The sequence below is a fragment of the Aegilops tauschii genome, chromosome 5, assembly GCF_002575655.3.
Source record: "Aegilops tauschii subsp. strangulata cultivar AL8/78 chromosome 5, Aet v6.0, whole genome shotgun sequence".
Taxonomy (NCBI): Eukaryota; Viridiplantae; Streptophyta; class Magnoliopsida; order Poales; family Poaceae; genus Aegilops; species Aegilops tauschii.
Genome location: NC_053039.3, coordinates 400,349,257 through 400,366,768, shown reverse-complemented (window position 1 = coordinate 400,366,768; position 17,512 = coordinate 400,349,257).

Below are 17,512 nucleotides of genomic sequence, written 5' to 3'. Positions count from 1 at the left end.
TGTTGCTTCTCCATTTCCAGACAGATTAGAGGCCAGCTTGTTATTTACTCGTGGATGTTTTCCAGAAATATTATACTCCCTCTGTACCAAATTAAGTGTCTCAATTTTGTATAAAGTATAATGTTGAGACACTTATTTTGGAATGGAGGGAATACTACTAATTTGTGCTGGTGATAGTGCGGTGCATTTGTCAGCTGCCTTTGAATCTCATTTTTTTTTGCGGGAGAATCTCATTGGTTTTGTGCATGCATGACCGATATATAAGTTGAATTCTCCTTGTGGTTTGATAAGAGCAAAGCCTCCTACTAAATTCTCTCTCACAGTTGTATTTCTTCCTTCCGCTGAAATCCTGCTGCAGAAATGTTAGTAATGTGCATTTTGTTTTGTGTTCCAACCAATCTCTCTTTGATACTGAAAAACAAGAGTTTAGGTGACACTCTGGGTAATAGTTTCGAGCTTTTTTAATATGCTGCATTGCCATTTTACTCAAAAGAAAAAAAAAACATGCCCACAGTCAAAGAGAGTTGCCCATGAGCGATGCCATGCTTAAAGGTGGACACGATCCAATATTCCTTGGATAGACAAATGATCGTCGAACGATCAACCTTTATTCAGTCAGATCAAAGAAATTAGGACATACACGAACTGCAAATGTCTCTAATATAACCAAAAGTACATCCGGAATCCTTTGAGTCTCAGCTGGAGAAGAACTGGAGAAGACCAAACCAATGCCAACCCTTCTTTTCTTCCGAACTTCAACAAACGCTGGAATTTCCTTTTTTTTTTCTCTTTCTTATAGGCAAAACGCTGGAATTTCATTAAAAAAATGCTGGAACTTAGCGATTTTTCCGGGTGAAAGAGTGGGCTAGTGCGGCAAGTTAGCATAGGAGTAGAGAGTAGTGAGTAGAGGGGGAGGTGGTGATGGTGTTCATGTAAAATCTTGTAACACTATCGTGGAGGGGCTCTTCACCTCATTTCCTTCTTTATAATATAGTACGCACACTCATGCGTATTTGAGAAAATATAAAAAACGCTGGAATTTCTATTCTTCGCCTAAAGCGACGAGTTGTAGCTATAACAGACTCGCAAAAAAAAATGAGTTGTCACTATAACAGGCACCTGCATGCACATGGGCCGGCCCAACTCGGGAAGCCCAAGGCTACGAGCTTAATCTCTAGCTTTCACTGGTTTTGTTTTCATCTTCACCGCCGGTTTTCACCCATTATCTTCTACTCCCTTCAATCCATATTAATGAATTGCTTTAGTACAATGTAAAAAAAAACAGTGTCAATTAATATGGATCAGAGGGAGTAAACTATTTTAGTTTTTTATTTTCCTTTTTATTTGTATTTTCATTTCTGGTTTTTGTTTCCTTTCTTTTTAATTTTATTTTCTTTTTTGCTTTACTAATACATGATTATTTATTAATCTATTATTTTATTTTAAAATAATAATTAACATACAAATTTTCATGAGCATTTCATAGATCTATGAAAAAAACTAAAATTCCTGAACTATTTTAAAATGCATTGATATTTATTTAAAAATCATAAATATTTTTCAATAATAGGTTGATTAAATCTTTTAAAAATCAGGTAGTCGGTTATTTAAGACCCACGAGTTCACGGTTTTCTAAATGGTCTCGGCTTTCTTCTTAAAAGTGTAGCGATGTTTTTTCTTGTGCGCGAGAGAGCCGCATGCAGGCACCCTAATTGGGCCCACTACATTGTCCACTTTTAGCACAAGGCGGAGAACACGAGCTCCCACTGACGCCACCTCTTTAGACCATGCATCGACCCACACATTTTTATTTTTTATTTTAGCTGTTTGTACTAGTTTTTTTTTCTTTTTTTTGAAAGGAGGTTAAACCTCCGGCCTAGTATCGGCCACGGGAGAGGTCATTAAGATAAATCACTTAGTGGGGATGAGTCTCTTAGGTATATAGGATGTGGAGTGTGCATGCGAGCAGTGGCTGATGGCTCACGCGACCACGGCCTAGGTGGTAGTGGCTGGAGATTAGTTGCCGCTAAGGAGCGCGTTGTTGACATCTCCGCCAGTAAGCTCGATTGGTTCCCTACTCTAGAGTTGGTCTGATCCCTCTCTTGCTTGCAAGGTCTTCGTGGTGGTGAAGATGAAACGGGAGGGAGATGGAGGTCCAGCCCGGGAAAGAGCTAATCTTTGATGGCTGCTTGGGAGTGGCTATGGTGCCCGCTCCACCATTCGTTTGCACGCCATCTAATCCGAAGGCTGAAGGGCAACCTTTCTTCCTACTCCCGACCAAGATGCCAGATGGGAAACATTGCATCTTCACCATGGAGTTTTATGTCGTGGTGTCATGGAGGCTTCTCCGTCCCAAGCGGTACTGTGCCAAGACCAACGAGGTTGTGCATGTGAGGAAGATGTTATGAACTCAACCACGTTTTCCATTGGTTTGTTGGAGTCCTATTTGTAAAAATAAAAGGACTAGTTTTCTATTTCCCTTTAGTTTTGGACCATTTTTGTAAAATATTGTGTACCACCGATGTGTGTTATTAATGGAGGACGGTGGTCCTTCTGGATACCAGTAGTGCTGAATATATGGGATTTTTTGATAAGGAATGACTTTAGAGGTGTCATGAAGGCCCTCAGTAAAATCACATGGCAATTTTTGAAGGAAAGCCACCATAGTGCTTTATTGATTATAAAAAACACTTACATTGTTTTATATTCCATTAAGAATAAGACCAGGTAGATCCACATGCCAAACAATCAATAGAGGTACCTCTTCATTACAGGTAAGAATATGTGCCACCATATTACTTTCCCTAGGAGAATGATCACAAATAATGGAACTAAAGCCTTGAGCTAATTTGATACATTCCTCATAATCGCTAGTACTGGACCAAGAGAATAACCATAGTTCTTCATAACTTCAACGACCTCTGAATATACCCGTTAACAATGATTCTATTGCATGCAGACTGACCAGATAGGATAAGGCCATCTTGAAGCGCTTATGCTTCCACCGTTGGAGCGTTAACGACATGCTCAATGCCACATGCGCTAGCCAATATGAACATACCATGATCGTCGTGGGTAAAAGCTTCTATTGCACACATATCATTCTCAATGGAGAAGGCAACATTAGTATTGAGTTTAACAAAACCTTCACGTGGGCACTCCCAGCCGTGGTGATGTCTACTCATGGATGGTTCGGCTGCTCTAACGTAGTTGGTGTTAATCGTTGCCATTTCTTGACCATACTGAGTGAAATACTAGACAATCTCCCCATGAGCAACCTTGCGATGTTGCCACCATGCATACCAACAAGCAGTGACAAGCAAGTCCTTCGATCCCACACCAGGAGGGGGGGAGTCGTCGAGTCTTGTTGCCTTTAAAAAAACATAGTACAAACGCAGATGCTGACATACACATTGATATACTCACCCATATGAACACAAACATGCACAACCTACCCCTATGAGCACCTTCAAGAGACTGAGCTGGTGGGTCTTGAGATTGACAAAGTCACCACAGACACCTCGCTATCTACGGGAATCGTCGCCTCCCACTAAAGGAATATTCCACCTTTATGGGACACCAAAGTGTCAAACTTGATCGATTATTGTTGCCTGAGTAGAGCTTCAAGGATACCATGGACAACACTATCAAAACTAGAGATTCATGAATCAACACCAAGGTTCTCATGAATTTCTGCAACTCTTGAACGTTGAAACATGCATGCAATATCCTCACAATTAATCTTGCACAAAGGGCATAGGCTGCTGGGGACGATATATCTGTTAGCTAAGATACCCTTATAAGGAATAGCTCCATGCAAATTCTCCTACAGGAGATATTTACTTTTAGCGCTACCTTCAACCTCCATACCTGCACCTAGTCAGGGTTCAACTCCTAAGAGCTCAAACTATTGGTTCGTGTAGTTTTCACCCATGTTGCTGCTCCCACTGATTGTAGTACGCTGATCTAACCATGAACAACCCTGATTTGGTGTAGTTCCAAGAAATAGAATCCTCCACTAGCCCATAGTCATGGGAATTTTTAGGATCCCGACTACTGCAATCGACAAGAATAAATCCCTAACCATATCCTCATTCCGATTCCTAGTCTCTAGCTCGCCACTTTAGTAACCACAATATTGCCTATAGTAGAGAGCACTTTACTTGAAGGACTATTAAGGACAATGGGGTCATTCCAAATATTTTTTGGTAACCATCACTTACTCTCCGGATATTACCTTTTTTAAAAGTCTGGATCCCCACATGAATACTTTTCCAAGTGTATGATGACCCCTTCTTCAATTCAAAATTGAGGAGATCACTTGAAAGGTAATATTTTGCACGGAGCACCTTGGTTCACAAGGATTCTGGGTCACATAATAGTATCCACACCTATTTAGCAAGCGTTGCTAGATTAAAACTTTGTAGCCAAGAAAGGTAGCGATTGCTTGTGACCCATGTGGGGCATTAAGGTGGTCCGCATGTCTGGTTTGGCGCTTGTGCTTGGTCCAGTGGGTTGCGTTTGCATCCCGCCTATTCTAAGTTACGAAGTGGGTATGGGGCACTCAGGTGAATTTTCTAGACATCCTTGAAGCTGAAGGTTCGCTTCACAAAGTAGTTTATTACCGTTCGCTTCCAACGGTGGGAGGATCAAAGGTCGTTGATCTTGTGGCCTTATTAGGTCCAAGCTTCCTTGATGACATAACACCATCTTTAAAAAAAATTACTCTCTTAAATCTATGCCTCCACTTTTCTTAAGAATACACCTTCCACCATGCAAACCAGTGCATATACTTATTGCCATCCTCATCTCCCCGCTAGTAATGGGTCATATAGCGTATTGATATATTTGTTATCTATTTAGGAAGCTTGAAGATAGACATGGCATAAGTTGTGATTTCTTGTGCCACTGCCTTGAGAAGAGTCTCATTTCCTCCATAAGAGAGCATCTTCTCCTTGTATCCTTCCAAACTTTTACACATTTTGTCAATCAAATGTTCGAAATTGTCATATATCTAGACTCCAAATAGAGGTTGGAGGCCTAAATATTTATCAATTATTGCTTCAATCATAATGTTAAGAATTGAACATACCTCCAGCTCAGTATCAATCGAATTACACGGGTTGGAAAAAATGCTTGATTTTGAATCACTAACTCTTCGACATGGCGTTGCACTATAGGCTTGGAGAACATTTCTCAGAGTCCTATCATTTTCAACATCAACCTTCATCAGTATGAGAGAGTCATCGGAAAATAACATATGTGCAATAGATGGGGCTGTTCGGCACACTCAAACCTTGTAAGGTTTCCTGATTCCTCTGCATGCATTTGAATATTAGACAGTAGTAAAAATAGGTACGACGACAAGGGGCTTCCTTGGAGAAGACCCCCTAGTCGGGGTAAACCTTTCTGTTTCATCCTTATTGAAGTGAACTTGGTAATTAATAGAAGATATACAAGACATGATCATCTTTATCCACACGGGAGAAAATCCACGCCAATTCAACATCTTAAGAAAACTCCATTCCACCCTATTGTACGCCTTGAGCATGCCAAGCTTTATAGCACACATGTCATACTTTCCATTCCTCTTTTACTTGATTGTATGGTAAGATCAATACACCACTAGTTTGTTATCCGTTGTCAGCCGACCGGGGAAGAAAGCACTTTGATTGGATGACTCTATATCTAGTAATATAAGATTAAGCCTCCATGCCAGAACCTTAGAAATAACCTTATAGAGAACGTTATAAAGACCGATAAGACTATATTGTGTTACATTCTCAGGGTGGTTGACTTCGGTAATTAAAACAATGATCGTGTTGTTCCAATCTTCTGGAACTAACCCCGTGTTAAGAGCTCTCATGACTTCATCGGTAAGCTCTCCACCCAAAAATGGCCAATATCTTTTGAACAAAATAGCATGAAGACCGTCCAGACCAGGAGCCTTGAGGTTGCCAATATCTAAGAGGTATTTTTTAACTTCACCGTGAGTGTAAGGAGCACATAGAGCTTCATAGATGTTGCGGTAACATATGGCTTCACTTTGTTAATAACCTCCTTAGAAGGATCCATAACTTCACTAGAGAACAAGTATTGTAAGTAGGGGTTAATGTGGGACACCAGCTATTCTTACCCCTCGATCAGGTTGTCATTGTCATCTTTAACCGTGTAATCATATGTAACTTTTTGCGCATAGAGGCAAAACTATGAAAAAATGAAGTATTTCAGTCGCCTTTTTTCATCCACTATGCATGACTATGTTGTATGCATTTCACCTCTTCTTTCTCTTGAATTTGCTCAATTTGGATACGGATTTATTGTTGTTTCATATTTGCATAGTCTTACAACGGACTAGCCGTCACCATGTCAACACTTCGTCCTGGAGAGCCCATATTTGACGTTGAGGGTGTTTTAATACGTGCATGCCCCATGCATGGAGGGCCTCATGGACCGCCTACACATACTGGGCGAGGCCTCCTGGGCGAGACTTGTGTCTTGCTAAGAAGCCTCGACCACCTCATCAACTATCTCTTCAAGTATTCGCTTTACTTAAAAAATATTTTCTATTTTGTGTGATAGCATTTACATTAGAGATATAATCACAGTTAACAATGATTGTCTGATCATCATAGTTCGTGAAGTCCTCATGCACACCACCAACAATAGGAAACAAATTACCCCACCTTGGTTCACAAACTGTGTGGTCCAATCTCTCTCGTATATGACACCTTCTCCATGTAAATATGTCTCCGACAAATCCCATATCTAAGAGGTTGCAGTCTATCAGGGCATCACAAAAGGCTTGTTGGGGATCGTAGCAGAATTTTAAAATTTCCTACGCATCACCAAGATCCATCTATGGAGTATACTAGCAACGAGGGGAAATGAGTGCATCTACATACCCTTGTAGATCGCGAGCGGAAGCGTTCCAATGAACGAGGTTGATGGAGTCGTACTCGCCGTGATCCAAATCACCGATGACCGAGTGCCGAACGGACGACACCTCCGCGTTCAACACACGTACGGAGCAGCGACGTCTCCTCCGTCTTGATCCAGCAAGGGGGAAGGAGAGGTTGATGGAGATCCAGCAGCACGACGGCGTGGTGGTGGATGTAGCGGGATCTCGGCAGGGCTTCGCCAAGCTTCTGCGAGAGGTAGAGGTGTTGCAGGGGAGGAGGGAGGCGCCAAAGGCTGTGGTCTTGCTGCCCTCCCTCCCCCCTTTATATAGGCCCCCTGGGAGGGGGGGCGCCGGCCTAGAACCCATCTATGGGGGGGCGGCCAAGGGGGGAAAACTTCCCCCCCAAGTCAAGTGGGGCGCCCCCCCACCTTAGGGTTTCCAACCCTAGGCACAGGGGGGAGGCCCATGGGGGGCGCCCCAGCCCACTAAGGGCTGGTTCCCTTCCCACTTCAGCCCATGGGGCCCTCCGGGATAGGTGGCCCCACCCGGTGGACCCCCGGGACCCTTCCGGTGGTCCCGGTACAATACCGATAACCCCCAAAACTTTCCCGGTGGTCAAAACTGGACTTCCTATATATAATTCTTCACCTCCGGACCATTCCGGAACTCCTCGTGACGTCCGGGATCTCATCCGGGACTCCGAACAACTTTCGGGTTTCCACATACTAATATCTCTACACCCCTAGCGTCACCGAACCTTAAGTGTGTAGACCCTACGGGTTCGGGAGACATGCAGACATGACCGAGACGCCTCTCCAGTCAATAACCAACAGCGGGATCTGGATACCCATGTTGGCTCCCACATGCTCCACGATGATCTCATCGGATGAACCACGATGTCGAGGATTCAATCAATCCCGTATACAATTCCCTTTGTCAATCGGTACGTTACTTGCCCGAGATTCGATCGTCGGTATCCCAATACCTTGTTCAATCTCGTTACCGGCAAGTCTCTTTACTCGTACCGCAATGCATGATCCCGTGGCTAACTCCTTAGTCACATTGAGCTCATTATGATGATGCATTACCGAGTGGGCCCAGAGATACCTCTCCGTCACACGGAGTGACAAATCCCAGTCTCGATCCGTGCCAACCCAACAGACACTTTCGGAGATACCCGTAGTGTACCTTTATAGTCACCCAGTTACGTTGTGACGTTTGGCACACCCAAAGCACTCCTACGGTATCCGGGAGTTGTACGATCTCATGGTCTAAGGAAAAGATACTTGACATTGGAAAAGCTCTAGCAAACAAACTACACGATCTTTGAGCTATGCTTAGGGTTGGGTCTTGTCCATCACATCATTCTCCTAATGATGTGATCCCGTTATCAACGACATCCAATGTCCATAGTCAGGAAACCATGACTATCTGTTGATCAACGAGCTAGTCAACTAGAGGCTTACTAGGGACACGTTGTTGTCTATGTATTCACACATGTATTACGATTTCCGGATAACACAATTATAGCATGAACAATAGACAATTATCATGAACAAAGAAATATAATAATAACCATTTATTATTGCCTCTAGGGCATATTTCCAACAGTCTCCCACTTGAACTAGAGTCAATAATCTAGTTACATTGTGATGAATCGAACACCCATAGTGTCCTGGTGTTGATCATGTTTTGCTCTAGGGAGAGGTTTAGTCAACGGATCTGCTACATTCAGATCCGTATGCACTTTACAAATATCTATATCTCCATTTTGAACACTTTCACGAATGGAGTTGAAGTGACGCTTGATATGCCTGGTCTTCCTGTGAAATCTGGGCTCCTTCGCAAGGGCAATAGCTCCAGTGTTGTCACAGAAGAGAGTCATCGGGCCCGACGCATTGGGAATCACCCCTAGGTCGGTAATGAACTCCTTTATCCAGACTGCTTCCTGTGCTGCCTGCGAGGCCGCCATGTACTCCGCTTCACATGTAGATCCCGCCACGACGCTTTGCTTGCAACTGCACCAGCTTACTGCCCCTCCATTCAAAATATACACGTATCCGGTTTGTGACTTCGAGTCATCCAGATCTGTGTCGAAGCTAGCATCGACGTAACCCTTTACGACGAGCTCTTCGTCACCTCCATAAACGAGAAACATATCCTTAGTCCTCTTCAGGTACTTCAGGATATTCTTGACCGCTGTCCAGTGTTCCATGCCGGGATTACTTTGGTACCTTCCTACCAAACTTACGGCAAGGTTTACATCAGGTCTGGTACACAACATGGCATACATAATAGACCCTATGGCCGAGGCATAGGGGATGACACTCATCTTTTCTCTATCTTCTGCCGTGGTCGGGCATTGAGCCGTGCTCAATTGCACACCTTGCAATACAGGCAAGAACCCCTTCTTGGACTGATCCATATTGAACCTTTTCAATATCTTGTCAAGGTATGTACTCTGTGAAAGACCAATGAGGCGTCTTGATCTATCTCTATAGATCTTGATGCCTAATATATTAGCAGCTTCTCCAAGGTCCTACATTGAAAAACACTTATTCAAATAGGCCTTTATACTTTCCAAGAATTCTATATCATTTCCCATCAATAGTATGTCATCCACATATAATAAGAGAAATGCTACAGAGCTCCCACTCACTTTCTTGTAAACACAGGCATCTCCATAAGTCTGTGTAAACCCAAACGCTTTGATCATCTCATCAAAGTGAATGTTCCAACTCCGCGATGCTTGCACCGGCCCATAGATTGAGCGCTGGAGCTTGCATACTTTGTTAGCATTCTTAGGATCGACAAAACCTTCCGGCTGCATCATATACAATTCTTCCTTAAGGAAGCCGTTAAGGAATGCCGTTTTGACGTCCATCTGCCATATCTCATAATCATAGTATGCGGCAATCGCTAACATGATTCGGACGGACTTCAGCTTCGCTACGGGTGAGAAAGTCTCATCGTAGTCAACCCCTTGAACTTGTCGATAACCCTTAGCGACAAGTCGAGCCTTATAGATGGTCACATTACCATCAGCGTCTGTCTTCTTCTTAAAGATCCATTTATTTTCTATGGCTCTCCGATCATCGGGCAAGTCAGTCAAAGTCCATACTTCGTTTTCATACATGGATCCTATCTCGGATTTCATGGCTTCTAGCCATTTGTCGAAATCCGGGCCCGCCATCGCTTCTTCATAGTTCGAAGGTTCACCGTTGTCTAACAACATGATTTCCAGGACAGGGTTGCCGTACCACTCTGGTGCGGAACGTGTCCTTGTGGACCTACAAAGTTCAGCAGTAACTTGATCCGAAGCTTCATGATCATCATCATTAACTTCCTCCCCAGTCGGTGTAGGCACCACAGGAACATCTTCCCGTGCTGCGCTACTTTCCGGTTCGGAAGGGGTGACTATCACCTCATCAAGTTCCACTTTCCTCCCACTTAATTCTTTCGAGAGAAACTCTTTCTCCAGAAAGGACCCATTCTTGGCAACAAAGATCTTGCCCTCGGATCTGAGGTAGAAGGCATACCCAATAGTTTCCTTAGGGTATCCTATGAAGACACATTTTTCCGACTTGGGTTCGAGCTTTTCAGGTTGAAGTTTCTTGACATAAGCATCGCATCCCCAAACTTTTAGAAACGATAGCTTAGGTTTCTTCCCAAACCATAATTCATACGGTGTCGTCTCAACGGATTTCGAACGGAGCCCTATTTAAAGTGAATGCGGCAGTCTCTAAAGCATAGCCCCAAAATGAGAGCGGTAGATCGGTAAGAGACATCATAGATCGCACCATATCCAATAGAGTGTGATTACGACGTTCGGACACACCGTTTCGCTGAGGTGTTTCAGGCGGCGTGAGTTGTGAAACGATTCCACATTTCCTTAAGTGCGTACCAAATTCGTGACTTAAATATTCTCCACCACGATCTGATCGTAAGTACTTTATTTTCCTGTCACGTTGATTCTCAACCTCACTCTGAAATTCCTTGAACTTTTCAAAGGTTTCAGACTTGTGTTTCATTAGGTAGACATACCCATATCTACTTAAGTCATCAGTGAGAGTGAGAACATAACGATATCCTCCGCGAGCCTCAACACTCATTGGACCGCACACATCGGTATGTATGATTTCCAATAAGTTGGTTGCTCGCTCCATTGTTCCGGAGAACGGGGTCTTGGTCATCTTACCCATGAGGCATGGTTCGCACGTGTCAAATGATTCGTAATCAAGAGACTCCAAAAGTCCATCTGCATGGAGCTTCTTCATGCGCTTGACACCAATGTGACCAAGGCGGCAGTGCCACAAGTATGTGGGACTATAGTTATCAACTTTACATCTTTTGGTATTCACACTATGAATATGTGTAACATCACGTTCGAGATTCATCAAGAATAAACCATTGACCAGCGGGGCATGACCATAAAACATATCTCTCATATAAATAGAACAACCATTATTCTCGGATTTAAATGAGTAGCCATCTCGAATTAAACGAGATCCAGATACAATGTTCATGCTCAAAGCTGGTACTAAATAACAATTATTGAGGTTTAAAACTAATCCCGTAGGTAGATGTAGAGGTAGCGTGCCGACGGCGATCACATCGACCTTGGAACCATTCCCGACGCGCATTGTGACCTCGTCCTTCGCCAGTCTCCGTTTATTCCGCAGTTCCTGTTTTGAGTTACAAATATGAGCAACCGCACCGGTATCAAATACCCAGGAGCTACTACGAGTACCGGTAAGGTACACATCAATTACATGTATATCACATATACCTTTGGTGTTGCCGGCCTTCTTGTCCGCTAAGTATTTGGGGCAGTTCCGCTTCCAGTGACCACTTCCCTTGCAATAAAAGCACTTAGTCTCAGGCTTGGGTCCATTCTTCGACTTCTTCCCGGCAACTGGCTTACCGGGCGCGGCAACTCCCTTGCCGTCCTTCTTGAAGTTCTTCTTACCCTTGCCCTTCTTGAACTTAGTGGTTTTATTCACCATCAACACTTGATGTTCCTTTCTGATCTCCACCTCCGCTGATTTCAGCATTGAATATACCTCAGGAATGGTCTTTTCCATCCCCTGCATATTGAAGTTCATCACAAAGCTCTTGTAGCTTGGTGGAAGCGACTGGAGGATTCTGTCAATGACCGCGTCATCCGGGAGATTAACTCCCAGCTGAGTCAAGCGGTTGTGCAACCCAGACATTCTGAGTATGTGCTCACTTACAGAACTATTTTCCTCCATTTTACAGCTGAAGAACTTGTCGGAGACTTCATATCTCTCGACCCGGGCATGAGCTTGGAAAACCATTTTTAGCTCAACATCTCATATGCTCCATGTTTCTCGAAACGCTTTTGGAGACCCGGTTCTAAGATGTAAAGCATGCCGCACTGAACGAGGGAGTAATCATCAGCACACGATTGCCAAGCGTTCATAACGTCTTGGTTCTCTGGGATTGGTGCTTCACCTAGCGGTGCTTCTAGGACATAATCTTTCTTGGCAGCTATGAGGATGATCCTCAGGTTTCGGACTCAGTCCGTATAATTGCTGCCATCATCTTTCAGCTTGGTTTTCTCTAGGAACGCGTTGAAGTTGAGGACAACGTGGGCCATTTGATCTACAAGACATATTGTAAAGATTTTAGACTAAGTTCATGATAATTAAGTTCATATAATCAAATTATTCAATGAACTCCCACTCAGATAGACATCCCTCTAGTCATCTAAGTGAAACATGATCCGAGTTAACTAGGCCGTGTCCGATCATCACGTGAGACGGACTAGTCAAGATCGGTGAACATCTCCATGTTGATCGTATCTTCTATACGACTCATGCTCGACCTTTCGGTCCTCCGTGTTCCGAGGCCACGTCTGTACATGCTAGGCTCGTCAAGTCAACCTAAGTGTATTGCGTGTGTTCCGAGGCCATGTCTGTACATGCTAGGCTCGTCAACACCCGTTGTATGCGAACGTTAGAATCTATCACACCCGATCATCACGTGGTGCTTCGAAACAACGATCCTTCGCAACGGTGCACAGTTAGGGGGAACACTTTCTTGAAATTATTATAAGGGATCATCTTACTTACTACCGTCGTTCTAAGCAAATAAGATGCAAAAACATGATAAACATCACATGCAATCAAATAGTGACATGATATGGCCAATATCATTTCGCTCCTTTGATCTCCATCTTTGGGGTGCCATGATCATCTTCGTCACCGGCATGACACCATGATCTCCATCATCATGATCTCCATCATTGTGTCTTCATGAAGTTGTCACGCCACCGATTACTTCTACTTCTATGGCTAACGCGTTTAGCAATAAAGTAAAGTAATTTACATGACGTTATTCAATGACACGCAGGTCATACAAAAAATAAAGACAACTCCTATGGCTCCTGCCGGTTGTCATACTCATCGACATGCAAGTCGTGATTCCTATTACAAGAATATGATCAATCTCATACATCTCATATATCATTCATCACATCTTCTGGCCATATCACATCACATAGCACATGCTGCAAAAACAAGTTAGACGTCCTCTAATTGTTGTTGCAAGTTTTTACGTGGCTTGTATAGGTTTCTAGCAAGAACGTTTCTTACCTACGTAAAACCACAACGTGATATGCCAATTTCTATTTACCCTTCATAAGGACCCTTTTCATCGAATCCGTTCCGACTAAAGTGGGAGAGACAGACACCCGCTAGCCACCTTATGCAACTAGTGCATGTCAGTCGGTGGAACCTGTCTCACGTAAGCGTACGTGTAAGGTCGGTCCGGGCCGCTTCATCCCACAATACCGCCGAAACAAGATAAGACTAGTAGCGGCAAGAAGAATTGGCAACATCTACGCCCACAACTGCTTTGTGTTCTACTCGTGCATAGTAACTACGCATAGGCCTGGCTCATGATGCCACTGTTGGGGATCGTAGCAGAATTTTAAAATTTCCTACGCATCACCAAGATCCATCTATGGAGTATACTAGCAACGAGGGGAAAGGAGTGCATCTACATACCCTTGTAGATCGCGAGCTGAAGCGTTCCAATGAACGAGGTTGATGGAGTCGTACTCGCCGTGATCCAAATCACCGATGACCGAGTGCCGAACGGACGACACCTCCGCGTTCAACACATGTACGGAGCAGCGACGTCTCCTCCTTCTTGATCCAGCAAGGGGCAAGGAGAGGTTGATGGAGATCCAGCAGCACGACGGCGTGGTGGTGGATGTAGCGGGATCTCGGCAGGGCTTCGCCAAGCTTCTGCGAGAGGGAGAGGTGTTGCAGGGGAGGGGGGAGGCGCCAAAGGCTGTGGTCTTGCTGCCCTCCCTCCCCCTTTATATAGGCCCCCTGGGAGGGGGGGGCGCTGGCCTAGAACCCATCTATGGGGGGGCGGCAAAGGGGGGGAACTTCCCCCCCAAGTCTAGTGGGGCGCCCCCCCACCCTAGGGTTTCCAACCCTAGGCGCAGGGGGGAGGCCCATGGGGGGCGCCCCAGCCCACTAAGGGCTGGTTCCCTTCCCACTTCAGCCCATGGGTCCCTCCGGGATAGGTGGCCCCACCCGGTGGACCCCCGGGACCCTTCCGGTGGTCCCGGTACAATACCGATAACCCCCGAAACTTTCCCGGTGGCCAAAACTGGACTTCCTATATATAATTCTTCACCTCCGGACCATTCCGGAACTCCTCGTGACGTCCGGGATCTCATCCGGGACTCCGAACAACTTTCGGGTTTCCGCATACTCATATATCTACAACCCTAGCGTCACCGAACCTTAAGTGTGTAGACCATACGGGTTCGGGAGACATGCAGACATGACCGAGACGCCTCTCCGGTCAATAACCAACAGCGGGATCTGGATACCCATGTTGGCTCCCACATGTTCCACGATGATCTCATCGGATGAACCACGATGTCGAGGATTCAATCAATCCCGTATACAATTCCCTTTGTCAATCGGTATGTTACTTGCCCGAGATTCGATTGTCGTTATCCCAATACCTTGTTCAATCTCGTTACCGGCAAGTCTCTTTACTCGTACCGTAATGCATGATCCCGTGGCTAAATCCTTAGTCACATTGAGCTCATTATGATGATGCATTACCGAGTGGGCCCAGAGATACCTCTCCGTCACACGGAGTGACAAATCCCAGTCTCGATCCGTGCCAACCCAACAGACACTTTCGGAGATACCCGTAGTGTACCTTTATAGTCACCCAGTTACGTTGTGACGTTTGGCACACCCAAAGCACTCCTACGGTATCCGAGAGTTGCACGATCTCATGGTCTAAGGAAAAGATACTTGACATTGGAAAAGCTCTAGCAAACGAACTACACGATCTTTGAGCTATGCTTAGGATTGGGTCTTGTCCATCACATCATTCTCCTAATGATGTGATCCCGTTATCAACGACATCCAATGTCCATAGTCAGGAAACCATGACTATCTGTTGATCAACGAGCTAGTCAACTAGAGGCTTACTAGGGACACGTTGTTGTCTATGTATTCACACATGTATTACGATTTCCGGATAACACAATTATAGCATGAACAATAGACAATTATCATGAACAAAGAAATATAATAATAACCATTTATTATTGCCTCTAGGGCATATTTCCAACAAGGCTTGCATACATATTTGTGGTCTCAAAGCACCCCTTCCTTCTTGCTGCCCATAAGAATCTCATTAAAATCTCCAAGAACAATGCATGGTAATCAACCATAACATTTAAGGGGCGAAAATACTACCAAATAAGGTAATTCATGTCACCACTTGGCTCTCCATATATTCTAGTAATGCGTCACCCCGCACCACTGGCTTCATCAAGACGGATGTCCAGGTAGTTTGAGTGAATTTCCTTAGACGACACCTTCATATATTTTCGCCAGAGAAGCATGATCCCACCACTCCTACTATCGCTCTCCAACATAATCATCTCATCGAAACAAAGATTCCTACTCATTTTTTCCACCCTAGCAGTACTCAGATGTTCTTTGGAAAAAAAGCACATCTGATTTCATACGCCTCCGGAGCCCCAAGAGCAATCAAACTATCGAGGATTACCCAACCCTCGACAGTTCCAACTTACTATTTTCACTTCGATTAGACAGACTCCATTCCAAAGCCAGTGACCCCGAATTTTGGGCTACAATGTAAAACCATCATTGTTCTTTCTATATCTTTTCTTCTCTTGCAAAGCCAACAACGATACCACTGGGTCCTCATGATCATTTTGTAAAAAATTGACGATCTTGGCCACACTAGAGCCCCATGGTGAAGTCTGAGAGGGAGGGAGGTTCCCACTTGATCCCAGCGGAAGCCTCTTGCGTGATTTTGGGTGAACCATCAAATTTTTGCCGTTATTTTTTGGAGGGCTTGTGCCCATATTGTTGTAATCATATCATTAGAAAATTCCTCAATGTTTGCAGCTCTTCCACCATCAATCACCTGTCCTCTACCTCTATCCCTTCCTTCGCCTCACCTCTGGCTTTTAAAATGGTCATCATCAGAAAATAACCCAGATTTCGTCACCACGTTCAGTAGACTTATGTCTTCTACAAGCCTCACAAAACTGAGGTATCTTCTCATACATAACCCGATATGCCTTGCGTGGTTTTCCGCTCTGTAGTTTCACATGGACAAATCTAATTAGGGGTTTATCCATCTTGAGCCAAACCCTTGATCTCATAAAATCTCCAATGAAGTTTCTCAAAGCAAGACATACAAATTCGCCTACTTTGTCGCCCATCACTTTGGCTACTGCTTTGTTGATCAAACCATCAGGAACTTTCATCGCTCTTACAAACACATCTATGGAGTTCATGTCACCCATATCTATCTTAGAAAAGCCATCATACTCCTTCAGAAGCACCGGCCAATCACAAAATAACCATGGACCCTCTTCCATTGCTCTCTGCCAATCCCCAACACATTGAAATTTTACGTAAAATGGTTTTTCTATGGCTCTAAATGTCATGTTCTTTGCCGGCTTCCACATGATATTCATGGCGGGGATAAATGAGTTCTGGCGGAACAACTTGTTTGTGCAAACCCTAGCAATCACAACCCATCTAGCCGCCACCTTCAAATCTTCAAATGCTCCTGAAGATTATTTTGCTCGTCCACTTCTCCCTCACGGTGCAACCTTCCGAGAAGATCATCCAAGTCTTCCCTCTTTCCCGACTAGGATCCACCTGTTCCAGCCATGACGACTATCCTTCGCTCGCCATCAAGCCCTAAAAACGTCGTGCCCACAGAAGACATTGTGCACCCATCACAAGAGGTCTGCCTGCGTAGTTTACTCCGCCCCCTAATTGGAGGAGAGTTATGATCAGGCGCCTATATGGTGACCTCGCCGAGGGGTTGCTGCGTGAGTAGAAAACTCTAGATGTGTAGTTTCTCAAAGGTGCTCACAAAAAGAAACCTAGATTGGAGTAGTGCATGATGGAGCCGTTGGTATAAAATTATGGGAGGTTAGTTTGAAATCACGGGGGGATTTATCCGTAGATCCAGATTGTAGCATTTTTTCCATAAGTCTATGGTTATACTTATGGACACTCCTGTTTTTGAAAAAAAAAGTTACTTTGTTTTTGAGAC